The sequence below is a fragment of the Macrotis lagotis genome, chromosome 5 (genome assembly GCF_037893015.1).
Source record: "Macrotis lagotis isolate mMagLag1 chromosome 5, bilby.v1.9.chrom.fasta, whole genome shotgun sequence".
In the NCBI taxonomy this organism is placed as follows: domain Eukaryota; kingdom Metazoa; phylum Chordata; class Mammalia; order Peramelemorphia; family Peramelidae; genus Macrotis; species Macrotis lagotis.
The window spans coordinates 22411845-22436589 of NC_133662.1; positions in this window are offsets into that span (position 1 = coordinate 22411845).

Below are 24745 nucleotides of genomic sequence, written 5' to 3' on the forward strand. Positions count from 1 at the left end.
CACCTATAATCATAACATCAATGCTGATTAACTCAGTTTTGGATACTCAAGACCTTTTCTATTTCGTCAGTCTCCTATCCTCTCTTATTGGAGTGTGAACCACTAAAGCTATTACATGAGATTTGAATTTTTATGACAACTTTCCACTTTCCTTGGCAGGTAGATGGTGCAATGGATAGTGTGCAAGACATGGAGTGAGGAAAAACTCATTTTTTTCCCAAGTTCAAATCTTGCCTTAGACACATATTAGGTGTATAACTGTGGACAAGTCACAACTCTGTCTCAGTTTGTCATCTATAAAATGAAAAGGAAAATGTAAATCACTCCAATTCAGGAAAACCTCAAATGGGGTCCAGAGAGTCAGATACAATTGAACAACATAATTTCACTTTTCATCAGAAACTTTCCTTGGTTTGGACGCCATGGAATATCATCTTCTTGACTGAATTCTCTTACTTCTCCCACTTTTCAGCTTTCTTTTCTGCATTGACATTCCCTATTAGACTGCAAAACCCTTTAGGTCAGGGATTGCCTTTCTTTTTAAAATTTATACTCCCAGTGCTTAGCATAGTCGATGTCATATAGTAGGCACTTAATAAATTATAGTTGAATAAGCATGAAACATTGAGAGATAGGCGTTTCACCTTCACAAATTTAGTTTCAATTTATTTCATTAAAAAATAGCTATTAGATTTGCAGTTTCATGTGCAAAAAAGAAAAGTAACTAATAAAATAACCATACAAATAAATGTTATGCTCTTCTAATTTGTTTTGTTTGGTTTCATTGTGTTTTTTTAATTGTGGTAAAATGCAGAACAAGACAACTAAAATATCATGAACCTTTTACATATCTTCTTGTAATGAATTCAGTGGTAATGGAGTAATAATTAATCTTGTTTTGTTTTATCTTTTCAGATGAACTTTTACTTTCTCTCCATCATTTTCTTCTTCCATCATTTTTGGAAATCTCATAGCCTCTTATGGAGATATCAATATTTGTAATGTTAAAATGTTATTATTATACATAATCTTGCTCTTTTAATTTAGTCAGATGTAGTACTCCTGGATTCTTCACTCAACTCTGATATTCAATCATCACTCATTTTGTAGTTCTGTCCATAAAAATGGTTCTCAAATTGCATTATTCTAATCTGAAGCAGAAAAAGATGACAAGTAATGTAAATAATGTTGTATTTCTTTTCCTATGGTCTGTATAAAGTTGATGCTTCTAGTCATGAAAAAGTCACATATTCAACTAAATTAGTTTACTAACAGAATGAACTTCCCCTTTTTAACCAATACTAAATGGACCAGTAAGAGTGTAATAACTATCTACTATATTTTAGTAATACAATTCTATCTGAGCAGACAATGACAGTGTTATTTGTGACTATAGTACAGAAGTTCTTTGATATCCCTCTTTCATCATGGAAAGAACAAAACTGAATATTAACCATGTTTTTCTGTCTCAAGTCTGCAGCCTTTCCTTTCTTACATTCAAAACATTTTATCAGTCATACTGTTATAATAATTAGCTCTCTTTATAATCTATTATTGTGAACAATGCAGCAATATTCCTAGAAATCACTTCCAACTTATCCTTATTTAATAAAATAGATATGTTTCTTTTCTTTTAAATCAATCTCTCATTTTCTCACTAATAGCAATTTTGTAGATAATCTCTCATTTTAATTTCAGTTGGCAGTCGTTCTTTAAAAGTAAGTTCCAACTTGATTCTATAATTATTCTGTCAAATGGTTGATTTATCTTTATACAGGTGATTTTTTAAAGGAATTAGTTAACCCTCTTTTAAGTGATAAAATTTAAAAAAGTAAAATAAGTTCTTTAAATATAAATCATTGCTCTTTATTTTGTTTTATAGATTTTTGGATATTGTTTACATGTATATAAATACATTTGTATGTATATGTATGTATAATTTCAATATCAATATATGTATATATAAAATACAATATAATTTGCTTTTGTAACAGGTAGTGCACCTAATCAGAGTTATGAAGACCTTGATTCAAGTCCCATCTCAATACATATTGGCTGTGTGACTGCACAAGTAATAATTCCTTTTTTATTTTCTAGAGAACTCTCTAAGAATATAAATTTCAAAGAATTTGCTGACTTGCATCAATGTAGAACATAGATCCATTCCCTACCCCTTGTATTGTGCCCCAAGTGGAGCACCCTGGACAGAGCCTGGAAGAGAGTTTCAATGGAGTAGTGCACATATTAAGCCATTGACACATATGTTCTAAGTGTTACTCTAGGATAGAAATTTCCCATGGCATAGAAAATGTATCATATGAAAAGAGAACTAATTCTGCAATGAGAAGACCTGTGTTCAAATTTTGTCTCTGCTATTGATTACCAGAGTGACTTCAGCAAATATCGAATTTCCTTGGACCTGAGTATACTTTTCTGCAAAGTTAGGGGTTTGGACTAGATTGAAGTTCCTTCCTTTTTTAGATTTCTTAAGATCAGCATAAATACAAAAATTAAATCAGGGCCTCATGTTCCTTTGACCTTTTCAGTTTCACGCATGATATTTCCATAATTTGGGGGAGAAAAAATCATTAATAATTATGTCATTTTTTGGTTCTTATTTGTTAGTTCTTCCAATTATTGTGATGCAGAATTCACCAGACACTGGGTTGTTCATTCACCAACAGGGAGAGTTAACAGGAAGCATGTTAATTTAATCCTAATGATAATATGTTTTTGCCATAGTAATAACTGCTCATTATGAAAAAAGCTATAGATTTGGGCATATTATGTGTATGATTAGCTAAGAAGTCAATGGACTGAAACTGTTGTCATCTATGAGGTTATGACTGAAAAACTCTAAATTAAGTCAGTATCCTCCTTTCTTAAGAGATTAATACTAATGCTATAACTATATCTCTAGACTTATTCCCAGCTGTTCATTCTATGTATTTTTTGAGGCAACTGGGTCTAAGTAGGGTGCCCAGGATCATACAACTAGTAAATGTCAAATGTGTGAGGTCAGATTTGAACTCAGATCTACCTGACTTCATGGCCAATGCTGTCCCCTCAAACACTCATTTTAAAGAAAGACCATAGATTTTAGCAATTGGAATTGGACAAAAATGAATTGATCAAAATTAAATCTCGATGTTATTAGATTATTTAAAATGAAGAGATATTGACAATGTATACATTTTTCATAGATGATGGAAAACTATCCTTATTCTTACATCTTGGAATAGTTTCTAGAGTTTGGAAGAGTTGAGATTTGTTTTTCAAAGATTTTTAACATGATCTCATTCCCAGATGTGAGTTGACAGCAAAAGAAGAAAATGGGATTTGTTGGAGGAAATATGCTTTTTTTTAAGCTGGAAAAGAGAGATGAAAGAGTTACATGCTAACTGTCCTCAATTTTTTTTGGGGGGGTGAATCATGTGGATTCTGATTTAGACTTCTTTATTTTAGAGGGCAGAACCAGAACTAATGGATGGAAGTTGCAAGGCTGTACATTTTGGATCAGTGTAAGGAAAAAAGCTAGGGATGGAGACTTGACTTATGTTTTCATCATTGGAATAAGTGCCCAGTGAATGCCCAATTTATTCTAACAATGCAGGTAAGCGTTTCTTTGCAACTTAGAGTATTAAAGAGATGCCTAAAGAAATGAGAGTTTACCTCCATGGATTACTTAGGGTCACTCACCAAGAACGTATCAGGCAGTACATAAACTCAAATCTTTTTCACTTTAAAAACTAACCTTTGGGGCAGCTAGGTTGCACGGTGGTTGGAGCACCAGTCCTGGAGTCAGGAGTACCTGAGTTCAAATCCAGCTCAGACACTTAATAATTACCTAGCTGTGTGGCCTTGGGCAAACCACTTAACCCCATTGCCTTGCAAAAAAAAAAAAAAACTAAATTAAAAACTAACCTATCCACCATTGCAAACTGTCTATCAGAGAAAAATTCTTTAAAAAAAGGGTCATCCCAAAGTTGATAGTTCTGCCTTAGGGGGTGATGAGGTCCCCTCACTAAGGGTCTTCTAACAAATATTTAATTATCATTTCTCAGATATGTTATAGAGGGAATATATTTTCCTACAAATATCATTAGACTATGAGATATCTCTGAGATCCTTTCCAAATCTAAAATTTGGGTGAATATGGAAAAAGAAGTTATTTCACCTTATTAGATCTTGTTTTCTTTATCTTTGCCATCTAACATGGCACAAAGAATAGGGCACATAATTTTTAAAAATCAAAAGATCTGGGTATAACTGACTGTATTCTTTGTTTCCCTTTGGGTTCTTATTCTATTTACTCACTGCTTTTTCTTTTAATAGCTTTTTATTAAAAATCCAGTGGATTTTTTTCAGCTATAGTGAAAAATTACCCATTTAACCAAATCTAATTACTTCTCAGATCACAAGAATAATATACAACTCACTACTCATGTTTTTTGAAATATCATTACTTACAAAGAAAAAATTTAAAATTGACCTCTATCCCTGCGAAGCAAGCTTTTTAGTAGAAATATTGACTAACTGAATGTTAAAATGTGGTACCATAAAAATGGCAAGCTTGTATTGGCTGAGAAGTTAGAAATTGAATGTTTTTCAGATTAGCGTTACAAGGAGTATTTTAGGATCTATTTTTACAATGCATTTTATGGGCAATAAGAAACTCTGAAACATTGAACTCTATTGCCATACATTCATTAAAGCTACTTCTCTTTTGGTTTTTGTTCAGGTCTTCCCTTATCCCATAACAATTACTAATTAACTCTCCACTATAGGAATATACAGAACAATGAACTCCCTACCAGGACTAAAAATCACTCTTTCCCTTAGGCAATTCTTAAGGAGGAAGAGAGGTCTTGCAAGTGTCATTTACATGAAAGTACAGGATGACACATTGCATTTGTCATGAATCACACTGAATACCAGGAGAGATCAAAGGAAGCAACTTCCTGGTAATAAAAACCCTCCTTGTCACTAGAATCCACTCTGCCTTCACTGCTAATACTCCTGAGATTGGATTGATTCTAAATGACTCCAGGGACAGAACTAAAACTGATGAGTGGCATTTACAGAAAGGCAGATTTAGGTTCAACATCAGGTTTCTAGCCCTTAAAATTCTGTAGAAAGAAAGTTGTTTGGTTGAGATAGTATGTTCCCCTTCACTGCAGGTATTCAAGAAGAGATTGGTTCCCCATTTCTCAACAGTTACATATTTGAGGCAAGAGTTTTACTAAATTGCCCCTAAAGTCCCCTTCAATTATGGTATTCATTCATTATTTCCATGGTTTTGTTTCTTTCCGATGTTTTGCTGGAACTAGTTGATATAGACTGTTAGGAATAAATTATTAAATTTTCAGTGTAAGCATTCATGTTTAAAAAATCAGAAAATGCTTCAAATCAGGGTTTGATTTGTTGTTTTATTGATTGTCTAGACTGTATAGCATGATGGAAAAAATGTTTACCTAGGTCAAACTTTAAAGTTAGTCATATGTACATTTTATTTTTGGTGGAAAGAGAGCCAACTGATAAATATTTGGCAGTATACACCTGCTGTTCTTAGACACCTAGAAATGTTTGCTCACTTTTTCAGGTTTTCATTCACTTAAATATTTTGAACACTACTAGTTAAAATCATCTTTTATAATACTTCAAATATATAATTATGGTGCATTGCCTGTAATAAATTTTGGTTTTTGGTTGATTGATTTAGAATGCATTTGGCTCCTTTTTATTTTTATTTTTTGATTCAGAACTTTAATTCCATGAATGTAGGGAACTCTCAAAGAGGATTACCTATTAGTCTACAATTTATATTCTTAGAGATTTGCCTGGGTACAAAGTCATCATCTGCTCCATTTTGTTTAACTATTATAAATTTCTACTCATAATTATCATGGTGGTAAATTCTTTGTGTTAGCATGGAACTTTTACTTCAAGGAATATATCCACTAGCAATCTGGCTAGTTCAGGTCCATATCAGGCAAGTGAGAAATTGTTCTTTGAATTTATATTTTGCATGTTGGTTCCTTTCTTTAGTCACTACTTAGAAATCTATAAGTTGTTCAGACTAAATTGCAAAATACTTAAGCAATGTTTAAAAGTTTTGTATAGGAATGTCTACATTATGTGAGCTTCAAAATGAAGGACTAGTATTTTTTATGATTCCCTTGACCTCTCAAAATTCTCCAAAATAGAAATTATGTATCAAATACAAAATAGTAATTTCATCTATTTCTATGGTCTAGGACAACTAGAAAATAAAAAAAAAAGGTTTACCTCCCAAACCTCAGAACCCAAACCTGAGTTCACATAGCACCCCTCTATTACATCCAATCCTGCTGGGAGTGAGGGTGAACTGGCAAATCCCTGAATTCTAGTCTCCTCTCCTTTCTGGTTTCCTAAGGAGACCAGAGCCCGAGCTCTAAGCTTTAGAATTCTTTTGGACCTGGACAGCGAATTGAGGTATAACCTTTCTAGAACAAAAGGTTGTCTGGTTACTGACAGCACCAATGCCATTGAAATAGTCTTTAAATTTCCAGCACCAGGACAGAGAAATGAGTAAGAGAGGGATCAGGTCCCCAATCTTATGGGGAGCTGTGTATCACTGAGCGTAGCCTGAGAGAAGGATCAAAACATCTAAAGAGTATTAGAATTGACTATCACAAAATTACTGGAGACAGAGACCTAGAGAGATAAACTATGAAATGTTCATCAAGGGAGGAAGCATGAGACTCTTCTTCAAAGGAAGCCACACTTAGAGAAGAGGGAATCAGAAAGTGAGTGAAAAGGAACATAATAGGATAAAAGGACTGAAAGTATAGGAAGAAGAAAATTCAAATACCTAGAACATAAATAGATGAATCAACAAGAAATCTAGGAGCAGTAGAAAGAAAAAACTTCTGGATCTAATAAATTATTTCAGGCATCTATGAAAAAACTCCTGAAAAAAATAGAAAAGAAAGTTTCAATATTTGATGAAATAGAGAACCTTGTGAAATTTGAGAACACAGAATCACTAAGCACCATTTCTGAGTGGTTTGAAAGAGAAATAAGAATTATGAATACAGAATTTCTTGTTCTTCACATCAAAAAATAGTGAGCAAAATAGAAAAACATGACTCTTTAATGGTAGGTCTCACCAAAGAAAGAAAAGAAAGAACAATGGATTGGAAATGTAAATACACAGAACTAATAGAAAACCTAGAAAAAAGGAGTGCAAAAAACCCAAAAAATTTATAATAAAAGAAAATATAGTCACTATGCAATAAAACATACTGACAGGTTTCACTGGGACAAACTAAAGATTATAGGTTTCTCTATAATCTTTTGCACAGCAAAAACCCTTAACACCATAATGAAGAATAGAAGAGAACTGCTTAAAATATCTAAATATAGAAAATGAAATTCCAGTTTAAAGAATTCATAGATCACCTTTAGAAAAAATGCTATAAATTCCCAGATATAAAGTATTCATATTTAACACTTTAATTCGAAATAGATCCTGCACGCTATCAAGAGAAAGATCTTCAAATAGAAAGAAAAGTATACTTAAATATTCCTCAAGACTATTTCTCACTCACAATTTGTTCCTAAGAGCAATAATGACCAATCCTACAAATCTTAGCTTAGTCAAACAGGAAAAAATGTACATTATTCAATAATAAAGTTTGAAATTTTTTTTCAGAAGTCAGATTGAAGTGATTATTTGTCCCATGAATATCCCTTACAACAAAAATGCAGGAAGAATAAATAAATGCAGCAAGGACAACAATAGCAACAGAGTGACAACAGATACCAGTAAGAACATTCCTTCTACATGTATGCAAAGAGAGGGATGAAGGTCAAAATCTGGTAGGAAAAAAACAATGAAAAGGAGGACAGAAGATATTATGGTATGCAGGTGAATGAATTCACCTGCCTCTACTGTTGGGGGCGGGGGGAAGAGGCTTGGAGGTCGCTTAGAGGGGGAAACATAATCACCTTATAAGGGAATGTTACAGAACTCGGCCCCTCATTGAGTAAGAGTTCATGGGAGGGAGGACAGAGGGGATAAAAGTGTCTGCTGAGAGGTTGGGGGAAGAAGCGGGAATGTGATCACAGAAGAATAAAGACTCATGACCCACCTCAGGCGCTCTGTCTGGTTCTTCCCCCATCAAAGAGTGGGGGCCGGAGGTACCCCGAAGACTCACCACGCGTTGGACTGGTGAGTAAGAGGACGGACTAGCATTAAGAAGCCGGCGTTGTAAATAAAAACCCGGCAAGTGGTGCCGAAACCCGGGACCTGATTTTGCTAGGGAACGTCTGAATCCGCTGGTCGGATTCTCCAGACAGCCTCGGTCGTTTCCGACCGGGAGGAAGGAGAGGGCGTTTACTCTCAGATATTGCCTGAAGGACATACCCCTATTGTGTTGACTATGCTTTCTTTCTCTCCCCTTTCTCCTTCTGCTCTAATCAAGCTCCTTGCCGTGCTGGCCTGTCTGATTGTGCCCTGCTTCCTCCTTCTCTTTTGCCGAACGGGAACTTTCCAGTTCTGCCACCTGTTAGGATTGCAGCCTCGGCTAGTAGACAGCATGGGGGGCCGGAATAGTATTCCCGCCTTTGAGCCGGAGGAAAAAGAGGCCGTTGCAGGGCAGCTTTATAAACTCTGCGCTAAGCATGGTCGTAAATTACCTATCAAGACGTGCCGTGCTTTTGTTGAGAATATCTGGAACATCTGCCCTTGGGTGCAACATAGTGGGATCCAACCAGATAAATGGAAGGTGGTAGGGCAGCAGATGGCCTCCTATAATGACACCTGCCCGGGAAAACTGACCCCCAAGTATTTTACAGTGTATAAGATAGTGGATGCAGCCCTGCATCCCCAGAAGGTGACTTTGGCACGAACAATCAGCACTCAGGTGGGTAGCTCGTTGGCGGGATCGGATTCAGAGAGCCCAGAGGAAGAGGGAAGGCCACCCCCTCCCCTGTATCCGTGGGAGGAACTTAGAAGAAACAATGGGGGAAAAAGGGGCCCCCAGGGAGAAGATTCAGGGCCGGAAGTTTCCGAGCGCGGGAAGGGAGGGGTGCAAACAGTCCTCAGGGGTGGCAGGAAGAGGAGCGTGAGTAGGTGGGACCGGGAGGCTGCTGACGAGGAGGGAGAAGTCCGCGCTGATTGGACAGCTGCCGCGCCCCCAGGCTTGGCGGCCCAGCCAGGAAACAGAGGCAAAAAATCCCCCGTGTTCCTTGTCCGCCCTTCAGAGATCCCCTCAAGGGCTCCACCCATCCGGCCTACTTGCCACCAGTGCCTCCATAGCAATAGAGAAAGGGGAGGAGGTGGACTGGGATGACTGGGGCCTCTACCCGGTATTTACGGACCCCCTTACCGGAGCCCGAGACTACCGCCCTGTCCCTTTTAAGATGCTTAAGGAACTTAAGGAGGCCGTGACTAAATACGGCCCAAACTCCCCTTATGTAAAAAGACTGATGCAAAACCTCTTTGCTACGCACCCTTGGACCCCTGCTGACTTTGACGAAATTGCAGCCGCGTGCCTAGATGCCTCCTTATATTTAGCTTTTAAGGCTCAGGCCCGCAGAGAGGCCTCTAAGCTGGCAAAATCCCGGGGTTATACTCCCCTGGATTTAGCCATTGACCTCCTGTGTGGAACTGGAGCCTATACTGACCCTGCTGTTCAGGCCCAGTATGGCCAGTTTGAGCTAGAGACTGTTAAAGAAACACATGTTGCAGCTTGGGATAAGATTGGAGCCATGAAAGGGGGGAGAGCCACACAGAAGTTGGTTGGGCTGAAGCAGAGAGCAGATCAGACACCCCTCTCATTTGTGAACGAGGTTAAAGAGACAGTGACTCGTATAATGGGAGACACCCCGGGATCTGATCTACTTATGAGACAATTGATTAAAGAGGGTCTTCGCCCCAAAGGGATCGCAGCCATTAGCAGCCTTCCCCCCGACGCTTCATTAGAAGGAATTGTTGACAAATTGCTGGACATGCCCAGCGAGGATTCAATTCAAGCCTTAGTGACTGCCATGGAGAACCGGGAGGATAGCCTCCTGACCGCCCTTCACGGTATGCAGGTGGGACCCACCTGTTTTGGGTGCGGAAAGCCAGGGCACCTCAAAGCACAGTGCAGGCAGCGGCCCCCCTCCACTTCAGTTCCGACCTGTTATTCCTGTGGAAAGCCAGGTCACATAGCCAGGTTCTGCCGATCCAAAGGGAAGTCGGGAAAAGGGAAAGGGAGGGGCCCGGCCGCGGGGCCCCCCCCCCCGTGCTCGAAGACAGCGGCCCCATTACTGTGACTATCCCCGTGAGGGTTGACTATAGAGAAGGGACACAGCAGAGAGAGATCGGGCCTTGGGAAACCTCTATGATTCCCATTGAGCTAAATATTTTCCCAGCGCTCATCACAGGGGCTGAGAGATGTGTGGACTTAGTCACCCATACCCAGGTCATTTTTGGTCCCGGAAGTCCCACATCCGTAAGGGTCACAAACCCCCACCCCTTTCCCACCTTGGTAAAACAGGGCCAAGAGGTAGGAAAGGCGCTGCCCTTGCGGACCCCTCCCGCTCATGTGAACTGGGTCCACCCGGTCAGCTCTGGGCGACCACTGTTAACCGTCACGGTGGAAAATCAGAAGCTCAAAGGGATAATTGACACTGGAGCCGATTGCTCTGTCATAAATAGGGGACAGTGGAGGCGCGAGTGGCCACTCCTACAGAGCCCTCAAGCAGTGACGGGGGTGGGGGGCAATAGATCTGCCATGAAAGCAGCACACGCCTTACGGTGGTCAGCTTTGGAAGAATCTGGACTCTTCACCCCACTGTGCCTACCCGACCTCCCTTATGCATTATGGGGTAGAGATATCTTGAGCCAGCTTAACCTGACACTTGCCACCCCTGATAGCCTGCGGGGAAATTAATTGGGGCCACTCTAGAGATGAGCTTTTCCCCCAGAATAACATGGATTAATAAGAAACCTATTTGGGTTGAGCAGTGGCCCCTGACAAAAGAAAAGCTCATCGCCCTCACAGACATAGTAATGACCCTCCTGCACGAGAACAAAGTGGAACCGTCCCTTAGCCCGTATAACTCCCCCGTCTTTGTCATAAAAAAGAAAGGGGGGAGTTGGAGAATGTTGATTGATCTTCGGGCAGTAAATGCCAACATGGTACCCATGGGTACCCTCCAACCTGGTCTCCCTATGCCCACTGCAGTCCCGCAAGGGTGGACTATTATAGTGATTGATGTTAAAGACTGTACATGGATACTCTGCTACATCCTATCTTTTTAAACAGAAAGGGGGAGTTGGCAGGTCACTGACCCATTCAGACCTGTCTCAGGTACTATTTACCATGAATTTCCTACAAGTCAGGGATGACGGCACTACAGCCGCCCAGAGATTTTTCTCCCCAAAAGGACATGCTAAGAAAGAACCAACGCTCCTGCCCTCTCCCACCAAGGCCCTACCAGGCTCTAAAGTCATGTGGAGAGATGAAGAGGGAGGTTGGCATGGCCCTGTAACGGTAAAGAACAGAAGACAGGGCCACCTGTCATTTCATCCCGAGGATAAGATAGAAGAGCCAGAAAGATGGCTACACCAAGTGATAGCCTTGTAAAACAGAAAGGGGGAGATGTTGGGGGCGGGGGGAAGAGGCTTGGAGGTCGCTTAGAGGGGGAAACATAATCAAGAAGCGGGAATGTGATCACAGAAGAATAAAGACTCATGACCCACCTCAGGCGCTCTGTCTGGTTCTTCCCCCATCAAAGAGTGGGGGCCGGAGGTACCCCGAAGACTCACCACGCGTTGGACTGGTGAGTAAGAGGACGGACTAGCATTAAGAAGCCGGCGTTGTAAATAAAAACCCGGCACTCTACATGTGAATACTTCCACTCTGGGACTATATTATAACATGGGAAGACAAATAGTAATGGGGAGGGGAGGGGAGGGGAGTAGTGGGATAGAAAAAGTCATATCAAGGTTAGCAATGAGGACAAGATAGCCTCTGTTTTCTCAGAAAGAGGAGAGCCTACAAGGTAGAATGAGGAAGAGGGGGGAAAATTGAAATGAAAAGGATAGGAAGGATGTTTTAATTTGGGGATGGGATGAGGATTCCACCGATGAATGTTCTTATGAGTAAAGAGATGAACTGTGAACGAAGGGGAGGAGTTTATTCTAGATGGAATCTGGAATATTTGACATTTGGAAAGTCTACGTGTCCTGCTTGGGAAAGTGGGGAAAATTTGGGGTAACTAAGACTTGGATAGTGGGAGATCATAGACACAGGGAGAACATTTCCTGGGAAATATAGAAAGAAAGAAGAAAAGTCAATGGAGAAAGTAAATCTAGATATTTGCTGGGCTACAAAATCAGAAATGTGGGCAGAAGACCCTAATATAGGACAGCACTAGATGGCACTGGACTTCAGGAAGACCTAAGTTCAAAGCTTGTGTCATATTATTACTGGACAAGTCACTTAAATTCTTTTAGCCTCAGTTTCCTAACCTGTTAAATGAGGATAGTAATAGCTATGAGAATCAAATAAGACAATAATGTGCTGAATTTATATCCCAAGAAAGTCATTAATAAGAAAAAAGTTCCCAAGGACTCCAAAACATTTGTAGCAGCACTTTTTAAGATAACTAAAAATTGTAAACAAAATAGATGCTGGTCAATTGGAAAATAATTAAAGAAACTGTGATACATGAGTGTAATGGAATATTATTGTGTCAGATGAAATATGATTGATGTATACATGAAATCATGGACAGATCTATACAGATTTATGCAGAGTAAAGTAAACCAGAGCCAGAAAAATAATATAGACCATAATTATATTTCAAATGGAAAGATCACAAAAAAGCAAAAGCAAATGTAATAAAATTATATAAATGAAGTCATACTGAAATGGATAGATATGAGAAAAGACTCCCACTCCATCCTTTCATGGATGGAGTTGGTAGATCAACCAGTGTTATAATATATCACTCATTTTCATACTTTTCCAATATATCAGTAAATTGAGCTGACTTTTATTTCTCTTTTTCCTCTCCAAAAAATGCAGCTGGTCATTTTGAAGGACTTTGGGGGGTAGGGGGAGAGAGAGAGAAATGGATATTATGATATTTAAGAAACAATACATAACAACAAACCCTCACTTTTGTAAAAAAAAATAAGGTTTTATAACTGTAAACCAAATAACCATTTGGAAATAGGTAGTTCCTCATCTCTGGACTCTTAGCGAAAACCAATAGACCTTTCAGGCTACTTTCAGGATATTGGAAAGGAGTCTTCCCAATAACAATATGCAACAAATCCTGTACTTACTTATTCACTAAAATTAGTTTCCTAAGAGTAGATCTATCTTTTTTACTATTGGAAGAATATGTTATTGCAATATCTTTAGGAATGGTTATTTACATCACAAATTTGAGACCACAGAACATAATAATATTAGATTTTGTTCCTTTTTTAATTCCTTGTGATTTACATGGATCCGAAAGCATGAATGATGAACACTGACTGTGTATATCCACTATTGTATTGTATTGTATAGGATTCTTGGGAGTAGATGTGTAAGAAGTCTCATTTTCTTATTTATTAATGTATTTTTCTTTCCTAACATATAATAAAGATATGAAGCATTACCTGGTTCACATTTTATATGCTTTTATTGGCAAATTCAACTCAAAGTTATTTCAATCAATGAATATTTATTAAACACATATTATGTGCTAACTTTGCCTAATCTGACAGATTTTGTCATCCAATTAAGGTATTCTGCCATTAGGTAAAAGATAAGTTCACCTATGAATTTTAAGCTTTCAAATGCTTTGGACATAACAGATAAAGATTATAAATTTAAAGTGTTTCAACTTTTTAAAGCTCATTTGAATATTACCAGGAAGATCTATCAAAGTATTAGGACTCTGTTAAAGAAAATATATGAAGAAAGCTTTACAACAAATCAGGAGTAAAATTTATTATTATTTTTAATCTTTTGGATTAAGATTCTTAATGTTTTCCCCCTTTCCCCCTTATGCTGTCAAAGAGAGAAATGCTTAACTTCTTTCATGAATCTACTTCAGAGTCAAAACCTGTGTGAACATTAGCACAAATGCCCAGCTTTGCCCCTACACTTGCCATTAAACTCACATTAGTTTTTTCTCAAAAAAAAAGACTTTGATTTCTATTGTAGCTGATGGGGTGGGAAGCTTCCAGGGAGAATATAATCATTATTGCTTTATTTTAGTTCTTTGCTCTTCTATAAGAGAAGCCAGAAAGGGGGTTGGGAGTGGGGAGAAATTGCATTGTGTCCCCATACTCAGGTTGCAAGGGGAAAAAAAAAACCTGAAAATCAGTTTTTATCACTATGAGGAAAATTTCCACCCCTGTAACTAATTTTTTTCATCTGTTTTATTCTGATATTTTCATCTATTAAAGAAATTTTGGAATGATGTATGTTTTTTATGCTAAAAAAAATTCTAACCCTATTCTATTTTCTAGCAAAATATTCTAAGGACTGAATTATATTGATTTTTGTTCTGGAAGTTTTGTAATGGCCTTTTGTCAAAATGATTAGGGATAAATCAATCACTTTTTCCCCAATGAAGATAAAGTTCTACAACTCTTTTAAAAAAGAGAGAGTAAGATTTCTCCCTTCTGAAAGACATTTCCAACAATAACTGTTAGTCATTTGATATTGGGATATGATAATCAGCAGTCCCTACCACTGTGATTTGTGCCATTTACTTATTCTAAGAATATATATGCATTCACAAGAATGTCTTCCTAACAATCTCTATCATATGCCTCCAACTTTTATAAACAGCCTCAGCCAGAAAGAGATTTAGAAAGTTGTTGAATCCCTTCCAAAAGAAAACATGCTACATGACAAATAGAAATAAGGGTTTTTGAATGCATATTGAAAGTGGTTTTATAACATAGTCAAATTAGTTTGACTTCCTTAAATTGGATAAAAATGGTGAAGTGAGTCAAACTTGTAGACTACATGAATACTGAACTTAAACATTTGGTCATTATTAAACAATCTCATGAACCTGGTTCTTTAAATACAATTTATTAAAATGTATGAAAACACTAAATTTATATATTTTCAAAGGTACTGATAACCTTATGCTCTCAATGGAATAACAAACAAAAAAAAGACTGTGTTTAGAAGCATTTTTTATAGTATGCTTATTGGAAGTCAAGAAACATTTTCCAGAATTAACATATAACCTGCCCTAAGGCATGTTGAAAAGTCATCTCTTATTCAAATAGTTTGAAGAGAAAGTTGACTCTAATCAGTGCTGGGCAAAGTGTTCAAAATTAAAACATGTGGCACTTATTGAACTTCAGGACAAGTCTATGAAAAAAAATCTAACTTTTATTTCATTTTTTTCTCTGTGTTCTCAAGAAAAGTTTACTGTCTTACAAAAAGATTACCTTGCCTTATCAAAAGAGAATCCTATATTTCTAGAACATTTATCACTAAATGGGTAGGAACACAGGACAGAAGAAAACCCCAACTGCTCCTCTAATATCCATTATAGCCAAAAGTATATCATCTTTTCTCTAGAGGGAATTGAGTCAGCTTACATCAGAAAGGTATTATATTTCCTTGCCGCTACCTCAGCCTCTGTCAGTTTGGTCAAAATATCCAAAGGAAACTGTCTAAAAGGCAATTTGAAATATAGGATTGGAGTTTGCGTGAGAGGTCAGGGCTAGAAATAGAAATCTGGCAATCACCAGAATAGGGATAATAGCTGAAGCCAAGGAATAAATTAGATTACTGGGGGAGAGAGAACTAAGTAAAATTTAAGGGAGAAATCTTGAGGAATATTTATATTTTATTGAATTTTCTGGCCTTGGATTTTAGAACAACTGGCAATTACACATTTTTGACATTTATATTCCCTCATTCATAAATTTAGGTGGATGGAGTGAATTCTCTAAATTCTGATAATATGAATAGAAGACATGGGAAATGGAAGCTAGAGAGAGAGAAAGAGATGGTAAGTATAGCTGAGACTGCATCATGGTTAGAAATTAGAAATTAGAAAATTAGAAATTCTCAGGTTAGAAACTCCCTTTACCGATGCAGTTAGCAATCTAACTCTTAGAGAGTTATCTAAGGGTTTAAGGGATAAACCTGAATTGGCACAAAACTAAGTTTGTATCTGAAGCTAGACTTGAACCCAGGTCTTACTGAATCCAATATTGGCCCTTTGTCTACTGTGTCTCCCTATACCTCTAGTCACAGATATAAATATTCCCAATGAAAGAATAAATACTTGAAGGTTACTTAACAGTTTAAAGCATCTTATTCCTTTCAGTATTATGAAAAATTACTCTTGTAGAGGAAATTCACTATTTTAATTCTACTTCAAGAATATATATCATCAACTTAAACATTTATCTGACCATAATATTCAAGCATTTATGGTTTTTTATATTATTTTAAATATTTTTACTTTTGTAGGTTATATTATTTTTAGTTAAAACTTTATTTTTCCCCAGTAATATGTAAAAATAATTTTTAACATTCATCTTCCTTAAATTTTGAGTCCCAAATTCTCTATTTCTTTATCTTCCTGCCTCCCTCATTGAGAAAGGCTAGCAGTTTGATATAGGTTACACATGGGCAGTCATATAAAATATAATTTTGGTTTTTTGTCCTTCATTCTCGAAGAGGGTAATGACATGGGTGAGCACATGAATTGGATGGCCAGGTATGAATCAGGACAACTGGAGATGGCTCTGGATGTGAGGCAATTGTAGAGTTAAATGACTTTCCCAAGGTCATACAGCTAGTAAGTGTGAAGGGTCTGAAGCTAGATTCAAACTCCTATCTTCCTGATTCCAAGGATGGTGCTCTGCCACATACTTAGTCATGTTGAGAAAGAAAAACAGACCAAAAAAACCCAAGAAAAATAAGGAAAGTAAAAAAAAAATCTCTTTCAATCTTCATTTAGACTCCATCAGTTCTTTCTCTGGAGTCGTAATTCCTTTGGAATTTTCTTGAAACATTGTATTCTTCAGAATAGTTATTTTTCACAGCTGATCATATAATTTCTTTTTTTTAGGTTTTTTTGCAAGGCAATGGGGTTAAGTGGCTTGCCCAAGGCCACACAGCTAGGTAATTAGTAAGTGTCTGAGACTGGATTTGAACTAAGATACTAATGACTCCAAGGCTGGTGCTCCATCCACTGTACCACCTAGTCCCTATATAATTCTTTTTTACTTCTTTTTTTTAAATCTCATTATGATATAGTCCCATTAGTATTGCTAGGTCAAAGATTATGTACAATTTTATAACTTTTTGAGCACAGTTCCAAAATGGTCTACAGAACAGTTAAGAGAAGTTCACAACTCACCACCAGTGTATTAGTGTCTGAATTTTTCCACATCCCTTCCTACATTTGTTATTTTCTTTTTCTACCATATTAGATTAGAAAAATGCAAATTAAAATAACTTTGAGGTACCACCCCACAACCTTACCTTTGATATGCAGTCAATACAACATAGTTTTGCTCCCACAGTCAGCAAAGGGACCCTTATAATTTTTTTTTCTGAAAAGTTGAATGACCCCTCTTACCTTCTCTGAGGGAGAGTTCTGTAACCACTCCACCCCTAGACATGAATTAGTTGCCCCTAAGGCCTGATACTAGTTTTCTGGGGTGTGTTCTTTGCAGGACAGTGCTCCCCTTTCACCCTGGTGTGACAGAAATGTTTTGACAACCTTTTTAGTTTCTTAGATGGGAAAATTGTTTCATCTCTTCCTTTTGTGGGTTCTGTATCTCTAGTATTTGTTTTGCAGTATTATTTAAAAGAGGGAGTTTGAAGCAAAAAACTCAGGAAAGTCCCTGCCCTTTGCCCACCATCTTGACTCCGCCCCTGCAATTATCTTTTAATAACAAATCCTATAGAAGCAGAGTTCCCTAGGTTTCTCTCTAAACTGAAACTTCTAAGTTGGTCTTCAAATTGATTACTGCATAGTCAAAGGGGTGAGCTGAAGAACCAGGTAAGATTTTGTTCATCATTGTTGTAGATCTTGAGGGAGTCTGGCTATCTAGATGACTTTTTGTTTGTGTGCATATCTATCTATCTATCTATCTATCTATCTATCTATCTATCTATCTATCTATGTGTATATATATACGTATATATATACATATATATATATATATATATATATATATATATATATATATATATATATATGTCTGTGTGTATCATCTTGTGTTTTATGCAGAAAATTTCCTGCGGTAGGATATAGTACAAGTTGTTGAAGATTTTAAGGCATAGGTTACATGAAAAGATTTGGGAAATGATGATGAAGGTCAGTAATGATGATGATTTTTGCCATATATTATGTAGGAATCTTTCCTTAAAAGTCTCATGTATCCCTGTGCCAGAGTTTAAGGAACCCTGGTATTTAAAGATCATGGAACCATAAAAGTTTTAATTTGGTTAGGAAAAAATGTCCAATCATACTACAGACTAAGTGTTTGTTATGAGCCTCCACAACTCTTGCTAAGGTTAAGAAATTAAATGAAAAGACTGAGACCAGAAGCCTTGAAATAGAAAAATCCTAATTTGCTTTAACAAAAAGGTTTTTGTTAAATGATATTTGGAAATTTCAGACTGTGTTAGATAACTAGAGATTTTCTTTAATCTGTCATGGATTATTAAACCAATGATCAAAGAGTCAGCAGAAATTCACTTGGAGAAAATGATAGTAGCTAATAACATTTAGGTGGGTTTTTTTAATAAATGTGACTATGAAGATGAATCTGGAGATTTCAGATAGCAATCTAATAGCATTTTTCATGACCCTTGTGTATATGGTTTTACTATTGGTTTGTCAATGGTGGCAATTGTTTTATCATGTCTCCAAATGCAAGAAAAAAGTTTTCTAAGGCATCTGGATATCTGGTATTTTAGATTTTATGAATAATATTTTGGGGAAAAAACAATCATATAAAAATGACAACAATTGCAGCTTGAGAGCCAATCTGTTCAAAAGAAATATTATGAAAAACTGAAGAAAAACTCATATACCCCCACAAAAGGAAATATCGATTTCTATCTTAATGTAAAGTTTTGAATATATAAATATAACAAAAATTATGTTGAATAATGAAACTAATTTTAAAAGGAGGGAATAAATATTTATAGACTTATTAGCAATTTTAAGCCTACTATATGTTGAACATTTTTTCAAAAAATGAGCAAGGACTTGTAATCAAAAAATAATACCAAAAGCAAAGACAGTTGATTATCTTTTTACAGACACACACACAAAATAAATTCATTACTGATGGGACAATGAACAGTCTGATTGTTGATTTATTAGAATAAAGACCAATATTAATACAATGCCAGAAGAAAGCCTGAAACTCAGGGTAAAACAAAATATGTAATTAAAATAACTCTAAACTAATTTAGTTAATTATGATAAAATTGAAAATAGAAATCACTATATATTGTAAAACAAAACTGAAAAATTAAAATGTAAGGTACCATTAAAGGAAAAGCAATGTCCAAGTGAAAGGATATATTCTATTGTGCCATGACATGGCCAAACCATAACTGAACTTATGTATCCAGATCTGGGCACCAAACCATAAGCTGAAAACTGGAACCCATCAAGAGGAAGGTAAAGAGAATAGTGTAGATCTTTCAAAAATCTACCTTCCTTTATGTATAAAAATCTTGGCTACCTATGCAAAAATATACATAATTATTGTATTGCTCAATTCACAGGTTGCTTGAGAGGAAGTTACTTTGTAAATCTTTAAAGTGTTATATAAATTTGAACTTTCCTCATTGTGAACTATTAACTTTGTAACAATTTGAGTTGCTTCAAAAGAAAAACTTCATTGTGAAATGTCATATAGTGAACAATACAACAGACTGAAACTGTATGAATCAAAGTATATAAGACAGAAGGATTTAAATTTATTTGATTTGGGTAGAAAAGAAATAAAATCTGAGATTTTAATGATATAAGAAACTTCCATGTGAGGAATATGGGAGTATTTGGGTTTCACAAGAATGTGAAGGGAAAATTGCTAGATTACATTACAAATTCTGCCTGTATTGTTGCCTATGGGCAGGTATGTGAGTTAAACAAAAGACAGCCTCAATCTTGTCAAAATCTGAGATTTGATCATGTCTGCTCCACCTGGTTCTGAGTTAACTGGGGTCTGTGTCTTTCTTCTTTGCCCATGCTCATGTTCTTCCTTATTAATATGAGCAGAGCAGGAAAAGCATATGTGGATGAATTATATCAATTAGATTGTGACCTCAGCCAATGATTGGCACTAAGGGGCAGGAAAAAAGGCTTTCAAAGTACACAATACCGAGTAGTTCCAGGTTTTGGGGTCCCTCTTCCCTTGAGAGAGGTGTGCCATTTATTAAAATTTCTTTAAAAAAACATTTAATCACTCTGGACTAAGTATTCATGAGCCATTTACAAAATTCCAGTCTGGAAATTCAGTCTGTCACCAGAGATTTGTACATTATCTAGACTTTTTAGACATAGAAAACTGCCTGGAATATTCAGAGCTTCACTGACTTAACTGTAATCAATCACCTAAGTGTGAAAGCCTGGACTTGAATCGTGGTTTCCTGAACAAGGCTTGCCTTCTACAAACTACTCCAGAGTGAGATAACAATAAAGAATTTTAAATACTTAGAGGACTTCCATGTTGAACATAGTGCCTATCACTTAGTAAGTACTTGGATTAGAAGAGAAATTAAACCTATTTGGGGGTGTGTGTGTGTGTGTGTGTGTGTGTGTGTGTGTGTGTGTGTGTCTGGTTTTAGAGACTTGAACTAAGTCTAAAAGGAAAAGGTGTAATGGGAAGCTGAAATGCATTTGAGTCAGAGTTAGGTGGTTCAGACTCATCTTCCTGAGTTCAAATGTGGTCCCAGACATTTTTCAGCTGTGTATCCTCTGCTAATCACTCAATACTACTTCAGTTTCTTCATCTGTAAAATGCACTGGAAAAAGAAATGGAAAATCACTTCAGAATCTTTGCAAAAAAAAATCCTAAATACAGTTATCATGAGTCAAACAGCTGAAAAATAACAACAACCAACTCTGAATTATTGTTCCTCAATGACAAAGTAACACGCATTAACTGTATATAGATGTGGAGTAGAATGATTTGTTAGTTAAAAGGTTTCAGATGATGAACTGAAAATCTGATACTTTGTATTGCCCTGGGGAAAGTATATAATCTTTCAAAATTTACCTTTCTTCATCTATAAAAACCTTGGCTAACTCTACAAAAATATATACATAATTATTATATTACTCAGTTCACAGGTTGCCTGAGAGGAAGTGACTTTGTAAATCTTTAAAGTGTTATATAAATTTGAACTTTCCACATTGTGAACCATTAACTTTGTAACAATTTGAGCTACTCCAAAAGAAAAACTTCATTATAAAATGATTCTTCAGTTGAAGTGTTTTAGCGGAGACTGTCATCACCTGTCATGTAGGGTGGGGTCTAGAACAGATGTCCACTTAAGGCCCCATGTGCCTTGAAAATTCCTTGATTCTGTTATGTTTAAAAGAAACAGGGAGAAGATCAATTGTTCTATCAATTTGATGATTTTCACATCTGCCCATCTGAATTACTTTTTCAATGACAACATTTCCTGCCTGAATTAAATTTGTAATTAACTTGAGTAACCTCACAGAACTGCTTCTTCACACAGTGTTTCTGCAGTTTTCCCCCAAGAGTGATGCCAAATTCTTTTTGTCTCTCATTTATTCTATACTCATAAAATAATTTAAAAACGAATATTTTTTGTTTATGCATATTTTATTTTTATTAGAGGAAAAGTATTTCATAAATTAAATATTGTTCCAAAAGAATAAAGATTTTTTTTCTGAAAATGATGACTGAATTCAATTACTATTTTTGGTAAAAGAATATTTATTGGCATCATAAAGTGGAAAGTCTGTCCTCACATGGAAATGTTTTAAAAGGTGTAAAACACAGGCCCCTGAAAAATTCCTACTACAGAAAGTACAATTTTATATTACCATGATAGGTCTTATACACTGGCAATAGGAAAAGTAATAGCTAAACTTGGCACTTACTGAGAACTCCATCTTTCACATTTCAAAGCCAGATTTTTTTTTATGAATGCTTTCCTTTTCCTGCTTTGTTAATTGTATCCCATCTCATAATATTCCAAACAATGTGGTCAAAGCAAGAAAGCCAAACTGCAAATTCTGAGCAATCCTGATTAAAAATTGTAAAATCACCCTGCACATATGGTGAATAGTTATTAAAGACTAGTCTAAAAAAAGCAAAAGTTATTGTACCTGTGAGACAGATTACTTATTCTAAAGGAGGATTGGTAGAGAATGGAGAAAATTGACACACATCATTCTTCCTGAACCTGTAAACTTAGAGTTTTCCATGTGATTCATCACCTTTATGTACATATATGTATGGATATATGTATGTGTATACTATTCACACACATTGTGAACATTCATACATATATTCATATACATATGTGCACATGTATATATGTATATATATACACATCATTACTACCTGTGTCACGATGCCATTCAACCTCTTAGATCTCAGTTTCCTTATCTATAAAATTGTTAAGTTAGATTAGATAATATATGAGTTTCCTTTTAGCTTTATCACTATGTTAATTTTGTTCTGTTCCCTTCTGTAAATTAACTTAAAGTGCTTGCTGTGCTTTTTTGTTTGTTTGTTTTGGGGAGGGGTTCAGGTCACTACATGGCTAATTTCTATATATCTATGCATCTAATTAAAAATCAATTGAGGGGAAAGTATACTTGTTAAAACATAGTACAGCAAAGTGAACACACATGATGGTCATTTCCAAAAAAAATATGTCTCTTTCTGCATCTTGAATCTATCACCTCTCATTTATGTGATATATAGGTCCTTAGGAGGCATAGTCAGTCATTGCATTGATTGGAGTTCTTAAATCTTTCAAATTCATTTTTCTTTATAAGATTTTTGTATAATTTATTCTTTTCATTTTAATTTAATTCTATGTTATTCTGTACTATCATCTTCTTTCTTATTATGTACAAAGCAATTAATATACCAAAGCATGTTATGTTACTCATTTGCTCATTTAGGTGTTTATTTTTTAGTAGCTAGGTCTTCCTATTTTTCCTAAATTGGAAGTAGAGTTGCCACTCATTGACCTGATTTTACTATTCTATACACAAACTTTGATCTATTCCATTTCTCATCTGGGTTGATTTTCCCCTTAGCAACCTGGTGTCCACCAGAGCCCAGGAAATTGCTATATATTAAGTTTCATCATCAAAGGCTATTAACTTTGCAGTAATTCAGAACTACTGAAGTTAAACCAACCAGCCTCCTCAATAGCAGGAAGACTTGAATTACTATATATATGGCTTATGTTGTGTTTTTAATCCACATTTGCCAAATTTACTGTGGACACTATGCAAAATTATCTAAAAAATGATCAGGATCAAATACCCTGTAGTTTAATAAAGACAAAGGAAATGATAAAAGCATAAATTAATTTCAGAAAGCTCAGATGTGCCTAGAAAATAGCTCTTATGACAATAATCTGAAAATTTTAGTGAATTAAAAGTAAAATTGTCCACAAAAGATAACATGGTAACCCAAAAATTTATAGGTTGCATTATGAAAAATGTAAGTGTCAGAATAAGGAAAATTGCCATTTTGCTATATACTATTACAGCTAGACCTTAGCTAAAGTGTTTTTATTACTCTCTGTTTAGAAACAGAAATATTGGAGTTTATTCAAGGGAATGAATTCAAAGCAGCAATGGGATTTCAGAACATTTAATATATATGTCACTTAGCTTTCTGGACCTGAGTTTCCAAATAAGTGAGAAGAAGGGCTTCAGATTGTATGGGACCCCTGAGGTCCCTTCCAGTTCTAGTTATAATGCAAAAATTTAAGCATATATAGAGTGTAGGTGAGAGGTTATTGGGGACACTGTAGAGTTTATTTTCAAGAATTCAAAAGAATTACATGTTAAAAGGGGATTAGGCTTATTCTGTTCTGCTTCAGGCATCCAGATTCTCAGAGCAATTGGTGGATTTAATTTTCCTTTCAGGGAGAAAACTTTTTCTAATTCTTCAAGGCTGTCAAAAGGAGCAATGAACAATATCAGGAAACCATGGGTGCTGTTTTATTGACAGAATCTAAGCATAGGCTGACCAACTACTTCTTAGGGATATTGTTTGAATTCAGATAAATTCTGAATTTCTTAGAATTTTCACATTGTAAATGAAAGACAATGAAATACTTCTGCATTTAAGTTATTCCAGAAATCTAGGGCATTAACTGGTTATATATGGTAGGAGTTATCACATTTTTATGAAGTTTGAAAGCAGTTCTTAACACCCTTGTGAATCTATAACTAGATTTCAGCAGATTTATTAACTCTAAAGAGAAAAAAATAAGAACATTTTACTTTTCAGTAACCTCTAACTTAAACTTAGAATTTTCTTTAATTATTTGAAAACATTCTGAGAAGGGTTCTATAACATTCACTATACTCACAAAAGAGACTATGATATACACACACCCATTCACACACACACACACACACACACACACACACACACACACACACACAAACACACACACAGACAAAAACACTAAATACCCCTACTTTAAAAGGACTGAGAGGCCATTCTTGAGTCAATCATTGG